Source organism: Nanorana parkeri, unplaced genomic scaffold (genome assembly GCF_000935625.1).
Source record: "Nanorana parkeri isolate BGI_ZX_2015 unplaced genomic scaffold, ASM93562v1 scaffold923, whole genome shotgun sequence".
NCBI classification, from domain to species: domain Eukaryota; kingdom Metazoa; phylum Chordata; class Amphibia; order Anura; family Dicroglossidae; genus Nanorana; species Nanorana parkeri.
In genome coordinates, this window is record NW_017307191.1 from 594,510 (window position 1) to 615,949 (window position 21,440).

A 21,440-nucleotide genomic window follows, 5' to 3' on the forward strand; every position below is an offset into this window, starting at 1 on the left:
AAACAACAGAGGCGGGGGGGGGGGGGGGGGGGGGGTTGGTAAACAAAGGATTAAGAAGGTTTAATATTTAACAAGGTGTATGGGATGAGCAAGGAAATGAGGCTCCAGATACCCCATTATTACAGGTACTGGCTATAGATGGTGCATTGGCGCCCCCTGCCGGGGGAAATCCTAAAGGCAGCTGATATTTCTATTTGAGACTTCTAATTGATATTTAAACAATTACAAATAGTATTCCAATGTAAACAAAATCCTGAAAATCTTGGCATCGATATATTAAATATAAAACAGCACTTTGAGTTGGCCATGAGGTCCTGGGTTTCAGCCGCCGCTACCCCTGGATGCCTCCTGTTCAGAGTATGTGGTGTATAATCTGTATCTGGATTTCATTTTGTAGTGTTGGCTTCTTCCATGATCCAAAAACACTCCAGTAGGTCAAAAAAATGTCTAACCACATTGGCCCTGCAGTGTGTATTAGGAGTAGGGTCATTGGACAGGCAGTAAGTCATGTGATTGGTTATTTGTATTATTATTATTATTTTTATTTTTTTAAATTATTATTATTATCCAGGATTTATATGTTGCCAACAGTCTGCGCAGCGCTTTACAATATAAGAAAGTCAATACAAATCAAGACAAGATGGTAAGGAGGGCCTTGCCCGTGAGAGCTTACAATCTAAAAGATTGCGCTGGTGCAATACAAATATGGGAATCAAATAACACTCAAGCATTATATTTTTTTTATAATAAAAGATATTCAGATATTGCTGGGGTAATTCCTTGGGTAGTGGGCGGAGACATGCAAATCATTGTGGCCAATAGTGCACCCAGTGGCGTGCGGGGGGTGCAGCCCGCACCCACGTGACACCATTGGAGGGGTGACACCAAAATGACTGACAGTCACTTTGGTGTCGCCCCCTCTGAAAAGTCGGGCACTCGGTCCGGTACTGGGAGCCTGACAGTGTCAGGAGAGAGGAGGGGACCCGGCGGCATACCTCATCCCACCGGGTGAACGTCCCCTCCTCACTCTACCGGCATCCATCACCAAGATGGCCGTCGATAGGCGTCAATAAGATGACCGCGAATGCGGGATGATGTCATGGCGGGGTGTCACCTGGTCTCCGCTCCGGGTGACACTCGGCCTCGGGACGCCTCTGAACGCACCCACAAAATCCCTCTCTAAGTCCGAGGAGCCGCAGCTTTCCTATTTACACTAATAAAGGCTGAGAAGCTGGAAGAGGTTTTTTTTGTAGTACTAAATATATTCTGCAGATTTTCGCTGTACTAAAATTGCTTATGATGAATTAGAGAAGTGACCAATCAGCAAACAGATGGAACCATCGGCTTCCTGTGGGGCAATGACACCATCGCATTGAAATCTGACCTCCGACCTTCCCTTTAGTTGTACCGGCTCCTCTCCTGAGCTGATAATGGCTTCCTCTGATATCACTGCACACTGAGAGCTCCTCACCATGTGCATTAGAAGATGCACTTCCTGTTCAGCCACTTCCTGTCTACATGTACCAGCTCTGGCATTGGCTGCTCATCATTGCTCTGCACCGGCTTCCATTGGACCATGCCAGCGCAATGTGTCTGCACGGCCACTTGTAATCTCTATCAGGGGGCAATCAATTCCCTTGTTTGGCAAAATAGAACCCAATAAAAAAATCTAATTGCTTTAATTTTTTTGGCAATTCTATTTAATTAAATTTAGTTAAAATGAATCATTTAAAGAGCCCGGAACTGCTCTGGAGTCCAGCAGTATCACGCGGTTGTTTGTAAACACAGAACCGCGTGCAACCGGAAACCTCGAGGCAGAAGGCGCACAACAGCATTTGTATTGAACAAAACCTAATGACAATGTTGTTTTCCTGAACTTTGCGGATCTCGCCGGCGCGGACAATTCCAGCCTGGGGCCGACGGTGACATGGACGGATGGAGCCTTGCGTTAATTGTTCCCGGTAAAGAAGATTGAGTCTGCTGAAGCCTCTCCGCGAGCTCGCCGCTGGTAATCGTTTTCTAGGAAAGGAAGGACGGGCCAGATGCAAATGGGTTTCCTTGTATGCGCTCCAGAACGGCTCGCCAGCAGGAAGCGTGCGGGGGCCGCGTGATGGCAGATGGATTGCTTCAATATCTTGTATTTAATTGATGGAATGGTGACATATGAAGGGAGATCACGGTGTGATGTACTGGCCCGGGGCCCCCAGAGATCAGAGGCTGGGAGAAACGAGATCCATCCGTCTTTCATGTTTTATTATTTTATGCCCAGTAGAAGAGACATTTCATACTGCGACATACAAAGACATTGTAGACAATTGTGCTCTTCTATCTTAATAATGGCCATGGGGGGACAGTGGGGCAACTCTATCTTAATGGCCATGGGGGACAGTGACTCTATAAATTAATGGCCATGATTTTGGAATGGCATGTCCAACAAGATCATATCTTTCATAAGTGGCCATGGGGGAAGAGGGGGCAACTCCATATTAATGGACATGGTTTTGGAATGGAATGTCCAACAAGACCATATCATTAATAAAAAGCTATGGGGGAGGACCATGGGGGACTCTATATTAATGGCCATGGGAGGTGAGGGGGGCACTCTATATTAATGGCCATGATTTTGGAATCCATGCCCAACAAGACCATATAGTTGTGATGGTCAGGTGTCTACAATCTTTTAGCCATAGAGTGTAGTAGGCTCATGCCATGGAGTTTTTTTTTTTTTTATCTTTTAGCATTATTTGTTATGTTATTTTTGCATAATTTTCTGCTACAAGTATTAAACTCAATAATACAGAAGACTTCGGTGTGTAATTGTTATTTTTTTTTTTACATGAACTGGACATACAGTATAATAGCTGGAAGCCTAACTTTCCCATCAATCTTATTTCACAGAGAGTTAATTGCTGTACAAATGTAATTCCAAAGATCGGCCACTAGATGTCAGCAGTGTACCATGTGATGCATTTCCCATTCACATGCATGGCAATGATGTACAGTATAGGGCAAGTTGGCATATAAAAAGGGGCATTTATATTATATGATATAAAAAAGGGGCGTCCATATTATATAATATAAGGAGGAGTATTCGTATTATATAATATAAGGAGGGGCACCCACATTCCTGTCCTCACACACACACTCCCCGCCATTCTTGGTGTAATCATGCCATTTCCTGCTGCCAGATGGGGATGATGATAAACTGCAAATGATTAACTCTGCGGTAATGCATGCTCGTCATGCCGCACATTATTATCATCATACCGCCAGTTAATGTGCGTTGTGTTTGGGCGGCACGGTTATTTGATTGGGCGGCATAAAGCACCAAAAAAGGTGCATTGACTCTTTTTTTTAATGCAGCGAACCCCAATGCATGGGAGTTGTGGCTGCAGCACACGTCTGTCGGCAGGAATGAACGGCACAGCAGCACACCAACGCATGATACATTATATATGTTGCAAAATCTCCTGGCAGGTGACTCTTCTGCCTCATTTGTGGACCCCTTAAGGCTGGAACTACAACACCCATCATGCCCTTGTCTCTGGGAGTCATGCCTGTGGCTGTCAGAGCCTTGCAATGCCTGATGGGACTTGTAGTTCCACCACAGCCGGAGACACATGCAGAGCATTCTAATGAGCTGGTGATCTGTTCTTGGAAAGTCATTATTCCTCAGCAGAAGCTGCGTGCCGGGAAAGACCAGCGACATGCGTCTTCTGATTCTGTGTACACGGCTTCGGAGAGACGCGTGTACATTCCGAGCTCGGCGTCTCGGGAACGGTACAGAGTCCCCGGAAACGTCCCTTCCGAATCTGACAGACGGCAACAACATTCCTTTTCTGTAGCAAGGGCCCAGCAGAGGGCTGTACACAGCTTCTTGAAAACATCACAGCAATCTGCCTCTGTACTCTTCTTAAGAGCCCTCAGCCCTGATGCAAGCAGTGGGAGGAGCTATGCAAATGTGAAAATGCCTTAATGTGTGGTGGGAGGGGCCAGCAGGGGGGCTGTACACAGTTTCTAGAAATTATCACAGCTCCCTGCCTCAGTACTCCTCTTAAGAGCCCTCAGCCCTGATGCAAGCAGTGGGCTGGCCCCTGGGAGGGGTTATGCAAATATAAAGATACTTTCATGGGCAGTCCTGAGGAGTGGGCGTTCCTAGGCAGGCTTCATTTGCATGCAGACCACCCTAGGTAACGCCCACATGTGATGCTGAGCCTCCATGATTGATGGAACTTAAATCCAATGAATGGACCAGGGACAGTCAGGCTGGGTAGGGTAGAGACAAATGATGCTGGATGTCCTCCAGCCAGGAAAGGGGGCGGGGTCTATTTGACATGCTGCAGGTTCTAATGCACATTGTGAGGAGCTCTCAGTGTGCAGTGACATCAGAGGAAGCCATTCCAGTCCAGGAGAGGAGACTTATAGAATTCTTGGAGGAGCAGCTGCTGGGGGCTCAGTGCGTACTGACATAGAAACAGCCCCAGAACTACATCTCCCAAGATCCTTTTCTGTATACACAGTGTATGGGTGGGATCTGGGCAGTCAAGATGCTTCTAGGTGACGAGGAAGTCTAATGTCACTGAACTTGATGATGTTGGTAACTCTCTGCAAATGTTCCTCCACTTATGTGCCCGTATATGTTCTATACATCCATGCTGGGAGTTGTAGTCCCTGAACAAGCAGAGGATGAGGCTCCGCCCCTGCAGGCTGACCCAGATATGTGTGCTGGGAGCGGTGAATGACAAAGCTGGAATGTCAGCCATGTGGACAGACCGGATCTGCGGAGTCGTTTCATTGTCCACACGTGGCTGGCAGCACAATGAGGCCGATCTATCAAATGTCAGCGGACAATGGGGGCTCAGCCACAAAATGCCTCATCTGCCAAAATGTCACAAATCCCTTCCCTAGAGTTCAGTTCAAAGGAACCTAAAACTATATTTAGATACATGTGTGTGTGTGTGTGTGATAGCGATCCGCTGACTGATCAACATCTAATAATGTGTAATCTAGAAACATCTTCTCTCCGTGTAATGGTCGGGTTTTAGGTTTCCTCTACGTCAGGGTAATGATGTCAGCCGGCTGCTTCAGTCTGGATGAAAGGAACGGTGCGGCTAATTGATTTTATCTCAGCAGCCTTTCATCAGGATGCTGATTGTGCTGCTTGATGTACAAATTCACAATTCACTTTTCTGGATAAATAAACTCTAATTTGTGTCTTTTATTTGTGTTTAATATGCAGGAAAAATGATTCATTTGTGTTAATAATCATATGTGTCCTAGATACTGCAATCAGCACCTTCCTGCTATGTGTCACTTGTTATAATATACAGATACTCTCTCCTTATCTCTCTCTCCTTTCTCTCTCCCTTCTCTCTCCTCTGTCTCCTCTCTCTCCCTCCCCGCCTCTCTTTCCCTCCCTCCCCTCTCACTCCCCCGTCTCTACCTCCCCCCTCTCTCTCTCCTTTCTCCATCTCTCTCCCTTCTCTCTACCTTCTCTCTATCCCCCCCACTCTCTCTCTCCCTTCTCTCTCTCTTCTCTCTCTCTCCCTTCTCTCTCCCTTCTCTCTTTCTCCCTTCTCTCGCTCACTCTCCCTTCTCTCTCCTCTCTCTCTCCCTTCTCTCTCTCCCTTCTCTCTCCTCTCTCCCTTATCTCGCTCTCTCTCTCTCTCCCCCCTCTCTATACCTTCCTTCTCCCCCCCCTCTCTCTCTCTCTCCCTTCTCTTGCTCTCTCTACCCCCTCTCTCTTCCTTTTCTCTCTCTCTCTCCCTTCTCTTGCTCTCTCCTCTCTCTACCCCCTCTCTCTTCCTTTTCTCTCTATCTCTCCCTTCTCTCTCTCTCCCTTCTCTCTCTTCCCTCTCTCTCCCCCCCTCTCTCTCCCCCCTCTCTCTCATCTCTCTCTCCTCTCTCCCTTCTCTCTCTCTCTCCCTTCCATCTCTCTGTTCTCTCTCTCTCCCCTCTCTCTCTCTCTCTCTCTTCCCTCTCTCTCCCCCCTCTCTCTCTCTCTCTCCCTTCTCTCTCTCTCTCCTCTCTCCCTTCTCTCTCTCTCCCTTCTCTCTCTCTCCCTTCTCTCTCTCTCTCCCTTCTATCTCTCCTCTCTCTCTCCCCCTTCTCACTCCTCTTCTCTCTTCCTTCTCTCCCCCCTCTCCTATCTCTTTCCTCTCCTCTCTCTCTATACCCCCTCTCCTTCCCCCCTCCTCTCTCTCTCGTGATCTGTAGATAACATTCAGACGGATGAGACTGTACATACACCTGTGGCCCCAGGGACGGTGTTCCCAGGTCCTGCATTGTCCTGACACTCTGATATCCTTCATGTTATCTGGTACTGCGTGTCCCCGGACATTGTGTGCCTGGGAATCGGGTCTCTTCTAGCAGATGTGTGTGTGCAATGCAACGCCAGGCCTAAAACTAACATTTCAGTGTGTAGAGCGTGCAGGAAAATTTAAGCTACGTTAATTTGTTTCCAAAAAATGAACCCCCCAGACTCCGCCTATAACTGAAACGGCATTTTTGGACTCTTTTAAAGGAGAACTATGGGGTCAGGGCTTTTCCCCATAGTTCTCCTTAGGGTAACGGGAGGACACAAACTAGCGTCCTCCCGTTACCCTAAGCTCAGTATACAGTGAGCTACAGCTCGCGGTATACTGAGACGCCGCAGCCGGAGCGGATCCCGACATCGATGTTGAGATCCGCCCAGCTGCGTGAGTGACAGCTGGCTCTGCCTATCTAGAGGCAGAGCCAGCTGTACCCGCCCCCTCCCCCATCCGTTCCGCCAGTCAGCGCTGGTGGATCAGGGAGGGGGGAATCCAGCCCCTCCACTGTCACGGCAGAGAGCCGTGACAGGATCGAGAAGTGAGCGAACACCGGCATGTGTTCGCTCACCTCCCGATCTACTGAGCCGACCTGTGACAGTCTCATTGTCACAGGTCGGCTAGAACTATGAGGTGAGTGAAAAGCACTAAACTCATAGTTCTCCTTTAAGCTTCTGCTATTTAAAGGGCCAGTACCCCCATGGCAGAACAGAGAGAGACCCTTCAGCTGGGACCCCTGTAAGCCAGCTTCTGGTAACATGTATAAAGGGATTCTGAGACGTCCTGAGCGCATACTGTCCCCCATGTATGTAGACAAAACATCTCAGCGTGCCGGGTCCCTGATGACAGCTCTTGAAGGAATGGCAGGGACAGGCTATGAGGTTACATTTGTGGTTCTATAGGAACTGGTCCAGGCGACGCCACCGGTATGAACAAGTCTCACCCGAGCTGTCGATTGTATGCTAATATTGTTTTATTGTGACAATAACCCGGTATTTGTATGACATCACAATAAAACGGAGCTGCAAAGTATTATCATACCTAAAGCAACCGCTAATGACTTACATGTAGGTCACACAATGAATGGTAACCTGCTTACTCACACCGGTGTATTTATAAACAATGCACAGAGCTGTTCGTCCCGCGCAACTCTGTAAACATCAGCTGTGTAAGCATGGAGGCAAAAACGAACGTTATTAGTACATTTTCTTTTCTAGAGGAATTTGATATTAGGACCATACCACATAATGGCCACTAGATGGAGCTAAAGAGCATAGGAAAGAAGTATTGGTTTCCTATGCTCCTCATCGCCATCTAGTGGCCATTATGTGGTATGGTCCTAATATCAAATTCAACTTATTTATTACAGAAACTTATATAGTGCCTATAAAATAGATAATAAAAGCTGCGCTGAGTGATTACTTCACTTAGCGCGGCTTTTATTATCAATTTTATATTATATCTTATGTATTGCCGACAATTTACGCAGCACTTTACATAGAGCACATTCACATAGAGCACATTCAGTCCCTGCCCTCGAGGGGCTTCCAGTCTAAGGTCCCTATCTCACATGTATACATACAGGGCAGATTTAGACAGGAGCCGATTAAACTTCCAGCACAGAATCACGTGATGAGACGAGGCAGCCCCGCCCATGAGCACTGGTTAAAAAAGGCTGCTGGTGGGCGGGGCAAGCCTATGATATCTCAGGATTCTGTGCTGCGTAAAGTATCAAATCTTTAATACGCAGCAATCAAAGTGAATTTTTTTATCCTGTAATTACTTTTTTATTCCGCGTCTCACCTTTAATGGCGGCTCAGTTCTTGTAAAAGGTAATTGTCTAATGCAGCCTCATAATAGCTCATAAACCTACAAATCGCCCATTAAAAAAAGGAGGAGGGGCTTATCACCTCAGATTACATGGTATTTACAATATATATAAAACAAAAACATAAATGTCACAAGATACAATGATAGATTAGGGCAGGACTCTGGGAAAAAAACAAAACAGCATCTCTCCCAGGATTGTATTGCTATCTGCAAAATTCACCCCCCCAACTTGTCCTGGTGACCATTGTGACCCCGGACTCTAAGAGATGGGAAATCCAAAATGTTACAGTTGTCACCAGAACAGAAATCGAGAGGAAATCTTCCAATGGGGACACCTGTTTAGACAGAGCTACTGCTTCTATAAAAGAGTAGAAGAATAACCTTGTCGGTGTCTCTTCTTCTCCATAGAAATATACAAATACAGGTTTATGTCCGGTAGGTCTTTACAGCACATGACTAGAGAAGAACCCAATCGGTTTGGGGGCTCAAATGTTCCCTTCATCCGGGTTTTATTCCTTTCTGGTTTCTTCCTCTTTGATAGGACAACACAGTTTGGAATTCAGAGCTGTGTTGTCATGTCGAAGAATTCAGAGCTGTGTTGTCATGTCGAAGAATTCAGAGCTGTGATGTCATGTTGAGGAAGTCAGAGCTGTGTAGTTGTGTCAAAGAGGAAGAAACTGCAAAGAAAATGATGTTCTCACTCTGGATCAATCAGTTCTTTGCAAGGCTGGAGCATGTCCTTAGTCTCCAACCAAACCTGTAGCATGTCCTTAGTCTCCAACCAAACCTGTAGCATGTCCTTAGTCTCCAACCAAACCTGCAGCATGTCCTTAGTTTCCAACCAAACCTATAGCATGTCCTTAGTCTCCAACCAAACCTATAGCATGTCCTTAGTCTCCAGCCAAACCTGCAGCGTCTCCTTAGTCTTCAACCGAAACCTGTAGCATGTCCTTAGTCTTCAACTGAACCTACAGCATGTCCTTAGTCTCCTGCAAAACCTGTAGCATGTCCTTAGATGTTGTCATGTCGAAGAATTCAGAGCTGTGATGTCATGTTGAGGAAGTCAGAGCTGTGTAGTTGTGTCAAAGAGGAAGAAACTGCAAAGAAAATGATGTTCTCACTCTGGATCAATCAGTTCTTTGCAAGGCTGGAGCATGTCCTTAGTCTCCAACCAAACCTGTAGCATGTCCTTAGTCTCCAACCAAACCTGTAGCATGTCCTTAGTCTCCAACCAAACCTGCAGCATGTCCTTAGTTTCCAACCAAACCTATAGCATGTCCTTAGTCTCCAACCAAACCTATAGCATGTCCTTAGTCTCCAGCCAAACCTGCAGCGTCTCCTTAGTCTTCAACCGAAACCTGTAGCATGTCCTTAGTCTTCAACTGAACCTACAGCATGTCCTTAGTCTCCTGCAAAACCTGTAGCATGTCCTTAGTCTTCAGTCAAACCTGCAGCAGGTCCTTATTCTTCAGTCAAAACTGCAGTAGGTCCTTAGTCTCCAGCCAAACTTGCAGTAGGTCCTTAGTCTTTAGCCAAACCTGAAGTAGTTCCTTAGTCTCCAGCCAAACCTAGAGCATGTCCTTAGTCTCCAGCCAAACCTATAGCATGTCCTTAGTCTTCAACCAAACCTATAGCATGTCCTTAGTCTCCAACCAAACCTATAGCATGTCCTTAGTCTCCAACCAAACCTATAGCATGTCCTTAGTCTCCAACCAAACCTATAGCATGTCCTTAGTCTCCAACCAAACCTATAGCATGTCCTTAGTCTCCAACCAAACCTATAGCATGTCCTTAGTCTCCAACCAAACCTATAGCATGTCCTTAGTTTCCAGCCAAACCTGTAGCATGTCCTTAGTCTCCAGCCAAACCTATAGCATGTCCTTAGTGTCCAGCCAAACCTGTGGAATATACTTAGTCTCCAGCACATACTGTAGCATGTCCCTAATCTCTGGCCATCATTTTGTTGATGTTGGGGGCAGCAGTTGACGTCCAATGAAAACACGGCTCTGCATAAAGATAAAACAGTAGATCATTTTTACAAGCAGCTCAGTGAGTGATACGGCGACGGCGAGATTCTACCAATGATTTCACAGGGAAATATATTTGTCAGCAAGCCCTCCACTCATCCGGACAGGTCAGTAAAGTCTCACGGGAATCAGTATTGTATGAGAGTTTGCTGCATGTATGGCCTATGAAGACAGGAAAACGTGCCGAGAAAACGACTCTCCGGAAATAGGCGTCCGCACACTTACACAACCAACCATCAGCAGCATGTGTGGGAGAGGAGATAAAGGGCCAGGAACTTGTCTCTCTAGGAAATTGTTTTGCTGACTTTGCAGGAAGTTCAAGAATAAGGATTCGGAGAATCAGGAACAACGTGTATTTCATACTTCTCCTTACCAAGATTCTTCCTCAAATGCCGGCCACCAGGTCAGCAGAAAAACTTGCAGTTGAAGTGAATTGTTTGGCCAGTCATGTGATCCAGGAGGGGAGACGGATGATAAAGATCAATAATTATTACATGCTTTATTAATAATTACAAGTCGATATTAGGTGCTTATATGCCAACGTTCTGTTCTTTATAAAATCACAGATGACCGTGCAAGAAAGACTCTGCAGGAATATGTTGCAGGTTTGGCTGGAGACTAAGGACATGCTGCAGGTTTGGTTGGAGACTAAGGATGTGCTGCAGGTTTTGCTGGAGACTATGGACATGCTGCAGGTTTGGTTGCAGACTAAGGATATCCTACAGGTATGGTTGGAGACTGAGGATATTCTGCAGGTTTGGTTGGAGACTAAGGATATGCTGCAGGTTTGGTTGGAGACTAAGGATATGCTGCAGGTTTGGTTGGAGACTAAGGACATCCTACAGGTTTGGATGGAAACTAAGGACATGCTGCAGGTTTGGCTGGAGAAGGACCTGCTTTATGTTTTGTTGTAGACTAAGGAGATGTTGCAGGTTTGGCTGGAGACTAAGGACATCCTACATTATGGTTGGAGACTAAGGGCATCCTGGAGGTATGGTTGGAGACTAAGGACATCCTGGAGGTATGGTTGGAGATAGGGATGTCCCGATGCCACTTTTTCAGGCCCAAGTACAAGTACTTCCCCTCATGTACTTGCCGATACCAATTACCGATACTTTTTCTTAAAGGGACAGGTGACTTTAAATGATCCATAGTACAACTACATGTTATATACTATGGATCATGGTTTAACCTATTCATGTTAGCAGGGGAGAATTGTAACTCTATTGCTGTAGTGAGACAAAGGACATGCTACAGGTTTGTCTTTGGTCTTCAACCTGTCATGTGGGAATAATCCTTAGCCCTCTGTAAACTCCAACCCAGACTGGGAGCGCAATATATACAACAAACAGAGCAGACTCTAAAGTGAACCTGTTACTTTGCCTTTAATGACTTTCTACAGCGCTACAATGTACAGTCTAAGTAATTATCGGGACAGGAGATTGAGCAAATGCTTCCTCCTGCCTACAATAGACTGAGAACATTATCTCACCCTAGGCAAAGTCACTGATTGGAGCTCAAGGACAGCTTTTTAGTGATGAAGCTTTTGTTAAAAATTGCTGTATATTGTGACAGTTCAGGAATATATTCACTCGTAAAGTTACTGACAGGTCCACTTTAATTTTTCAAGTGATATAGTTATTTTTGGTGCCTCAGCTACCCTTTAATCAGCCCAAGACTGCAGTCTGAAGCTCTTCCCTCTTTAGAAAATTGTTCCTAAACACTCTTTTTTTTTTGCTCACAGATGTACAGATTGTGTAATGCCGTATCTAGGAGCAAGAGGAATTCAAAGAGGTCCTGATTCCAATATGGAGATCTTCAGTTATCTCTAGAGCAGTGGTGGCGAACCTTGGCACTCCAGCTGTGCCAAAACTACAAATCCCAAGATGCATCTGCCTCTGGGAGTTATGTCTTTGGCTGTCAGAGCCTTGCAATGCCTCATGGGACTTGTAGTTCCAAAACAGCTGGAGTGCCAAGGTTCGCCATCACTGCTCTAGAGGGATCTCCAGCAGGAGGAAGGAGGTCCTGATTCCAATATGGAGATCTTCAGTTATCTCTAGAGGGATCTCCAGCCGGAGGAAGGAGGTCCTGATTCCTCTATATAGATCTTTATTATCACTAAAGGAATCCCCAGCAGGAGGAAGGAGGTCCTGATTCCTGTATATAGATCTTTATTATCACTAAAGGAATTCCCAGCAGGAGGAAGGAGGTCCTGATTCCTCTAAAGAGATCTTTAGTTATCACTAGAGGGATCTCCAGCAGGAGGACCTGATTTCTCTATATAGATCTTGATTATCACTAGAGGGGTCCCCAGCAGGAGGAAGGAGGTCCTGAGTCCTCTATATAGATCTTGATTATCACTAGAGGGGTCCCCAGCAGGAGGAAGGAGGTCCTGAGTCCTCTATATAGATCTTGATTATCACTAGAGGGGTCCCCAGCAGGAGGAAGGAGGTCCTGAGTCCTCTATATAGATCTTGATTATCACTAGAGGGGTCCCCAGCAGGAGGAAGGAGGTCCTGAGTCCTCTATATAGATCTTGATTATCACTAGAGGGGTCCCCAGCAGGAGGAAGGAGGTCCTGAGTCCTCTATATAGATCTTGATTATCACTAGAGGGGTCCCCAGCAGGAGGAAGGAGGTCCTGAGTCCTCTATATAGATCTTGATTATCACTAGAGGGGTCCCCAGCAGGAGGAAGGAGGTCCTGAGTCCTCTATATAGATCTTGATTATCACTAGAGGGATCCCCAGCAGGAGGAAGGAGGTCCTGATTCCTCGGTATCATGTCCAGTTCTGGTGACCTTACTTACAAATAGATATTGATCAGATAAAACAAGCCCAGAGATGGACAACAAAAATGGGGAACGTTCTGAGGGATAAAACATATCAGGAAAGACTGCAGGAACTTAATATGTCCAGTCTGGAGGAAAGAAGGGAAAGGGAGGACATGATGAAACCATTAAAAACATGAAGGGTGTGAATGAGGTTCAGGAGGTCAGAATATGAAGTTAAGATGAAGACCCCGGGGACATGACCTCAAACCAGCAGGATGAAAGTTCAAAACTGACCTTAGAAATTATTATTTTAAATAAAGAGTGATTGATGTTTGGGATAGACTAGCAGACGTAGGGAGTCATCCACAGGAACAAACATAGATCTATACTCAGGGAAAAAGTTAGAAAGGGGCCGCCTGGATTGGGCACTTGGTCTTTCTCTGCCGTCACTCTTCTATGTTTCTAACGGCAGCATTTCAGACCTCTGATTGTTGTTTGTTGAGTTTGTTTGGTATTTGCAGGAACTGTGTGAAGACAGCCCGCGCTGGTTCTTAGCTGTGGCGTCTGGCTCTGACTAACCCTAAGGAGGCTGTGACAGGGTTAAGGAGGTGGGGGTGGAGGTTCTGGGTGGCTGGGACACACCTCTTGCTCGCTCAGCCACATTCATTCTTCACGCAGACTGGAAAGTGAGCACAGGGAGAGGGAAGAGGGGCATGCATGCTGGCTTCTGCTGGAAAGGTAAGACGCATTTTACATCCTTGCTGCCCGGAAATCACGCATTTCGGAGGCGGCGTTACAATTTGGCAGCTTTTGCAACCTAAGTAATGCAAATCTCCGCACTTGGGGGCACAATGGAAATCTGCAATTTGAGAAAGATTTCAAAATCTTTAAGGCTGAGTTCACAGTTTTGCAGCGTGTACTCGAAGTGCGTAGACGGGCTTCAGCGCTTGATAAAAATTCTTGTTTGTATTTATTTTAAAAAGTGCGTCACGTGCAAAAACCAACGTTTCGGGGGCCACGCAGGGTCCCCTCATCAGGGTGATATAGTGACAAAGGTGTTTAGCAAATATGCTCATATATATATATACACAAAGGAATACAACGGAAAATGATGTCAGAGCCCGCCCCTGCCTTGTGGTGCACTTGAATGCACGTGTATTGGTAAGGTGCATTGGGGTGTCGTTAAGAATGAATGGCACCACAGTACAGCACCCCAACACACACCATATGCAAAAAGTATGAACCCAACATAAGGGGCATTTTTATAAAGCAGGATGAAGGAGGTCCTGAATTCCTCTATATAGATCTTTATTATCACTAGAGGGATCCCCAGCAGGAGGAAGGAGGTCCTGATTCCTCTATATAGATCTTTAGTTATCACTAGAGGGATCCCCAGCAGGAGGAAGGAGGTCCTAAATCCTCTATATAGATCTTTAGTGACTTTCACCAATCACTGTCATTTAAAACACATGGACCTGGAAGATTTACCTGCAGAGAATATTTGGTGAATGTCAGAATCAATTTCTTATTAACATGCCCCTTATGTTCAGCTTCCCTCGGACACGTCTCTCATTCTATAGGGAGAAATGAGCCTTTAATGCGCACGGACAGCGAGGCCATGGCGCCCATTGTGACCCGCATTGATAGGGTGTGCGTGTCCATAGCCAAGGGCAAGGTGTAGAGGAGAACATGACATGGTCCCTCCAAATGGTTCCGCAGTCCACAAGAACTGAGATCTGTAGTGATGAACAAGTGGAGGGCACCTCTATTTTTGGTAGTAGAGTATCACCAGCATAGAGCCATATAGTTGTCTAAAATACACTGAAGCGACATTTCGGAGCCTCATCAGCTGATCACTCATCCGTGTCACTGTCTGCCTGATGAAGGAGCCGATGTGAGCCTCCGAAAAGCTGCTTATGGTTATCTGTGATAAGTAAGTGGCGCTACTTTGATCATACGATACGCCGGTGATACTCTACTGCCGAACATGGCCAGGGGCAAACTACACCTGTGTCCAGTGCAACCTTGATATGGGCCGAGCTGTTTTGCAATCTTGAGGCTTTGAAAATCATTTTATTACTGGAGGAGGAAAGGTATTTTTAGCTGGATTCTGGGTTTCCAGGAGATTGGGACAAAATGACTCCTTTAAGTGGACAGACCTTAGTCATGAGGAGTGGGCAGCCCATGTATTGAGTCACTTCCTGTCTGTGGATGTGCCTTTAGAAGGAGCTCCATGTTAAATGTTCTCAGACTGGGGAAAGCGTTCTTGCAGTGGCCCAATTTTGCCACCTTGAAGAGGTCAAAGGTTGTCTATCGCGCCACAGCGTTCCCCGTATGGAACCGCGTACGAGTGGCACCGCATTCAACTGCAGGGACCAGCTGAAAATTTCCACCCTGGCTGAATGACAATATTGAGGATGTTTGCTCATCTGATACAGTCACAGTTTCCTAAATTGGGATTTTTTTTCCCATGAATCTATTTATTATTAGTTTATTTTACTTTTATGAATCACATCAGTTGCCATATTTTGGATGATCAAGTCACAGTGTCATATATTGCGAATGACCAGCCCTTAGATGTGGTGGCTGCATTAGTTTTCGTCTGTCAGGCTTTTTTTTATCGCTGATTCTGCCAGTAACACACTTCCTGTCCCAGGGTGACAACGCTCACTCACTGTATCTATGGAGCAGCATTGTCACGTTTGGAATGAACTTCAGAAAACCCCTCCTTCCCCTCTTCTCCGTAACATGGGTGGAAGTGTTTCTGTAGTCCTCAGAGATAGCTGGGAAGAATGTACCTGATACCAGTCAGCACAGGCAGAGAGAACAGGAAGTTATCTGCTCACAAGATGTCTGGCAGGATCAATGGGTATTTGAGTCACTTATTGAACAATATATAACAAAACACTTTCAATGGCATATTCAACAGACAAAAAGGGAGCAAATAAGAGGAGATTATAGTTCGGGTTTACAGATCCTTTTTTAATGCGTCAATTGTGTGCAATTGATCCCTCCTGCATGCTGCTTGTGTAGCTCACTCCATATGTTTATTGATCCGTCACTACTCCTAGTCATTTACACACCATGGCTTGGGCTACCAAAATTCTCCCTTGTAGCTCTAGCCTAAATGAGGTATTTAGCACTAGACTTGTAAGCTGCAGAAAAATTTGGTTCGGTTCGGTTCAGTTCTGCTATTTCGTTATTACGAGATTTGGATCCGAAATTCAATCCGAATTTTCGCTAGTTTCGGATGAGTTTACGAATATTCGTTGCGAATACCACCGAAAACCATTTACAGATATTAATACTAAAGCTGAGGCTCCTCCTAGACCCAAATGGCATTCGGGATCCGAATTTACGCATTGCATTGGGGATCTCCTGAATGCCATTCGGGTCCGGGAGCCTCAGCTTTAGTAATATAGCTCCCAGACCCGAATGGCTTTCAGGATCCGAATTTCTGAATTGCATTCGGTAGCTCCGGAAAGCCATTTGGGTGTGCTAGCCATATACATATATTACTAAAGCTGAGGCTCCCAGACCCGATTGGCATTCAGGAGCTCCCCAATACAATTCGGAAATTCGTATCCCGAATGCCATTTGGGTCTAGGAGGAGCCTCAGCTTTGGTATTACAGTGTATGTATATACTGAACACAAATTTTTGTTACGACATGTGACTTTTCTGGGCAATCAGATGGCTCCAATGTTGCCGTAACGAAAATTCGTATTCAGACCGATTCGGATGCATTAAGCCAAAAAACACATCTGATTGGCCAGAAAAGTTACTTCTCACATTCAGTTTAGTTTTTGTTTGAAATTCGGTAACGGAAATTTGGATTCAGACGTATTCGAATGCATTGGGATTCGGAAATTTGGATGTGTCCGAATGTCCGAATTATGGAAAATTCGTCCGAATTTTGATTGGGAATGAAACGAATAGCACATGTCTATTTAGCACCCCTTACCCTGGCACCGCTCTTAGAATGCCCACAAATAATACAGGTCAACTGCACTCATCCGCAAACTCAAGCAAAAACTTGGTACAAGCTTCACTACTGGAGGTAAGACTTAGCAAGGGTGCCACACTTCTGGCAGTAAGACTTAGCAAGGGTACCACACTTCTGGTAGTAAGACTTAGCAAGGGTACCACACTTCTGGCGGTAAGACTTAGCAAGGGTACCACACTTCTGGTAGTAAGACTTTGCAAGGGGACCACACTTCTGGTGGTAAGACTTAGCAAGGGTGTTTCACTTCTGGTAGTAAGACTTAGCAAGGGTGCTACACTTCTGGTAGTAAGACTTAGCAAGGGTGCTACACTTCTGGTAGTAAGACTTGGCAAGGGTGCTACACTTCTGGTAGTAAGACTTGGCAAGGGTGCCACACTTCTGGCGGTAAGACTTAGCAAGGGTGCCACACTTCTGGCGGTAAGACTTAGCAAGGGTACCACACTTCTGGCGGTAAGACTTAGCAAGGGTACCACACTTCTGGTAGTAAGACTTTGCAAGGGTACCACACTTCTGGCGGTAAGACTTAGCAAGGGTGCCACACTTCTGGCGGTAAGACTTAGCAAGGGTGCCACACTTCTGGCGGTAAGACTTAGCAAGGGTACCACACTTCTGGTAGTAAGACTTTGCAAGGGTGCCACACTTCTGGCAGTCTTTCATAACACTGGCTACTAATAACAGAAGATCTAGCGATTCTCATTGTATGTACTGTGAAGCAAAAACACAGGACCAGGGGGGAGAAGCAGAACACACCGAGTGATATAGTCATTCGTATAGTCATGGATGGAGTGCCGGAAAAGCTCTGAAGGATCTTTAATAAACATTCCATCCTTGTGTCCTCCAAGCCCAGCAATACACTGGGACACAAGCTTCTTATCTACATCCAAAGGACCAAACACAAGCCAAGTCACTTGGTATATTTATTGTAGTGTGGTGAGGAATGGAAAGACCTATACATTGTGGCGACAAAACAACCCCACAACAAACGACATGTCAGGGCTCCTACAAAAGGGGCATTCTTGGTGGACAGTTGGACAGGAGAGGACAACTGGTTCACAAGACGCATGAAAGAGGTCATCTACATCAAACTGGAACTACCATCCCTGAACGGGTCTTTGATACCTTCAATACCATCTTTCTTTGACAATTTACACCTTCAGCCATGTGAATCAGACGATTAACACCCATGCAGACTTCTTGAAACCGAGGCTGGGATTATGCAACTAGAACAGGGTAGCTCCACAACTTTTACTCCTCCCATCCTGTTGGACAGGCAACATCAGCCTTGACATATTCCATGGTGAGTGGATTAAGGTGTCTGCTCTACGTGGATACAAATGCTGGGGAATATTGTGTGGATGGAAATGCTAGTGTATGTGGCCGACACTCATTAAAACGAAAGAAGTGGCTTGGAGAAGCTACGAAACAACTTCAACATTACAGAACAAGTCCAGTTGAATGTGACTATGTACTGCTAGCCAATGCAGGTCAACTGGCGAATCAGGACAAGCAAATGAGATCAAATTTACAATTTTTGGAAAAAACAGGCCCCTTTTTGTGGCCTACTAACTAACTTCAATCCAGAGAAGAACACCGGTCAGCTCGTGCTTTGGTCTATTAACAATGCTTTGCTCTCGGGAGCAGCAGCTTGCATTGTCTGCCTTCATGATGCTGGAACTTGTCCCAGTCCCCTTGTCTCTTTCACGCTCTAGAAAGCAGGATAGGAAGAAAATGCCTTTTGTTTGTTTGGCAGGTAAAAGGTGCGAGTAGATTAATCAAAAGATGATTAGAGGGTGTGGGAAACTTGTTTTATCCTAGAAAGTGAGAGTATAACCATACAAGTTGTGGTGAGCAGGGACTAAAGGAATCAAAAAGCCCTCTAACTTAATCAGGGGTTAGTACAGTAAAGACTTCTTAGAACAGAAGTGATTCACATGCCTCATTCCATAACATATTCCAAAAATAAGAGGAGTATTCCTTATTTGATATCCATGTAAATCATTCTTTTACACTCCATAAGCCTGATGCACATCCAGAAATGCTGGTGTAAAGTGCAACTATAGTCTGATATTATAGGGCCATTTATTCCAAACTGCAGGCAGCTGTTTCAGGCTTTTTAGCCATCATCAGCACAGTGTATTGAAACCATGGATTTTATGGACAGGGCTTGGAACCCAGGGAGAACCATGGCTTCTTTGGAATAGGGCTTAAGACCCAACAAGAAACATGGCATCTATGGGGTAGGGCTTGGGGATCAATGAGAACCATGGCTTCTATAAAGCAGGGCTTGGAACCCTATGAAAACCATGGCTTCTATGGAGTAGGGTTTAGGACCCATTAACAAACATTGCGGAGCAGGTTTTGGGACTCGGCGAGATCCATGGGGTCTATGGAGTAGCTTGTGACCTAATGGGGTCTAACTCTATGGAGTAGGCTTGTGACCTAGGAGAACCATGATTTCTATGGAGCAGGGCTTGGGACCCAAGAGAATCATGGCTTCTATGGAGCAGGGCTTGTGATGTAAGAGAACCATGATTTCTATGGTGTAGGACTTGGGATTATTATTCTGCATTGCTGTATAATGTATTGCTGGGATTTGTAGTCCTCTCTAACTGATGGTATTACTTTGCATTGCCGTATTGCTGGGATTTGTATTCCTCTATAGCTGATGGTATTATTCTGCATTGCTGTATAATGTATTGCTGTGATTTGTAGTCCTCTATAGCTGGTGGTATTCTAGATTGCTGTATAATGTATTGCTGTGATTTGTATTCCTCTATAGCTGGTGGTATTCTGCATTGCTGTATAATGTATTGCTGTGATTTGTAGTCCTCTATAGCTGGTGGTATTCTAGATTGCTGTATAATGTATTGCTGTGATTTGTATTCCTCTATAGCTGGTGGTATTCTAGATTGCTGTATAATGTATTGCTGGGATTTGTATTCCTCTATAGCTGGTGGTATTCTAGATTGCTGTATAATGTATTGCTGGGATTTGTATTCCTCCATAGCTGGTGGTATTCTAGATTGCTGTATAATGTATTGCTGGGATTTGTAGTACCTCTACAACTTGGAGTCAGTGGCAGAAACACCAGGGGCGCAGCATTTGCAGCTGCGACCAGGCCCTGGCACTCCACCGCTGTCCTAAAATCATTAGTCTGTATTGTTTTGGAAAAACTGTCACATGACACTGAATAAAAAAATTATCTGTAATTGGTATTGGCAAGCACTTGAGGAAAAGTATCGGAACTCGTACTCTGGTCTCGGTGCATCCATAATAACAAGATAATAAAACTCAGAATAGTTGTAAATGGTGCTCACAGTAGTCAGACAATATCAAGCACTCATTATTTTCCCCTTGTGTTAACGAGAGTGACTAATATCAATAAAAGAAAACCGAAATCTCAGAAGGAATTATAAACCAATAACAATTCTAGAAAAAATATCTCTGACACCCAGGAGAGTGTGTGCGGTTCCGGGAACACTGCCAGGGTTCACTGTTCACATATAGCAGAGCAGTGTTAAGTAAACAGGGGCCGAGCCTAGTTTTGTTTTGGAATGGCTAGGGGGGGAGGGGGGCATTTTCTAAATTCCACAGCTGGACACTTGAGAGACCTGCTGCCTTCAAAACAAAATGATGACTTTAGTGCCAAAAGACTGGAGCAGAACTATGGATCATGGGGCACAGCAGCAGAATTGTGATGGGGAGGGGACCCTGGGGACCTCCTTATTGTCATTGATCTTATGTCTAAATTCAGGTGAAGGAACAATGGCCAGGAGTATGCAGATTCTGACTTTTGGAAAAGTCGACGCCTGGATCGAGAGGGTTTGCTAACGGACGATATTCCCACAAGGCCACCGAGGCCCGGCCACGGGGTGGCAGGGAGTGGAGGGGTGACAGGGGTGTGGAATTCCTATCACCCGATGCCCAGGACATGCAGCTACGCCGAGACCACTTGTGTCACTTTTTGTAGCCTGCTCATCCGTCCTTCCCTGCCGCCCCCACCTCCATGGTCCACCCCTAGCTCCATGGTCCGCCCCCACCTCCGGCTGCCTCTCCTTGTTGGCTGCCTCCCTCCCCGCCATGGTTTTCGGGGTCCCCCGCTGCTCTGGGGGACCCGGGACCACGGCAAAGTAGTTCAGCATGAAAGCGGGGAGCAGAGTGCAGAACGTCGGTTCTGCGCTCTGCTCCGTGTGAACACAGAGACGGGAGAGCTGCAATCGCAGCCTTCCCCTCTCAGCTGTCACAGGAGAGCCAGCACAGTGCTGTGCTAGAACTCCTGTATTGGAGGTGACAGGTTCCATAAAGAGAACCTGTCACCTCCAAATGCTATCACACAGGGGCTTGTTAGCTCCTGTGTGATAGCAATAGAGTTAAGTAACAAAAAATAATAATACAAAATAATAATAAAATTGATCAAAATAAAACATAATAAAATAAACATTTAAAAAAGTAAAAGATAATAAGAAATAATAATTAAAATAATAAAAAATTAAAGTGAT

General features: G+C 45.6%; 1 protein-coding gene across 1 annotated transcript in view; it reads left to right on the forward strand.

Annotated features, from left to right (window-relative positions):
• The first annotated feature begins 13,654 nt into the window (after positions 1 to 13,654).
• LOC108795015 (toll-like receptor 2) overlaps positions 13,655 to 21,440 on the forward strand; it is a 15,342-nt gene continuing 7,556 nt past the window's right edge. Inside the window, exon 1 of the mRNA XM_018566182.1 lies at positions 13,655 to 13,674. The gene's annotated coding sequence lies outside the window, so the exon portion shown is untranslated. The remainder of the gene's footprint in view (positions 13,675 to 21,440) is intronic.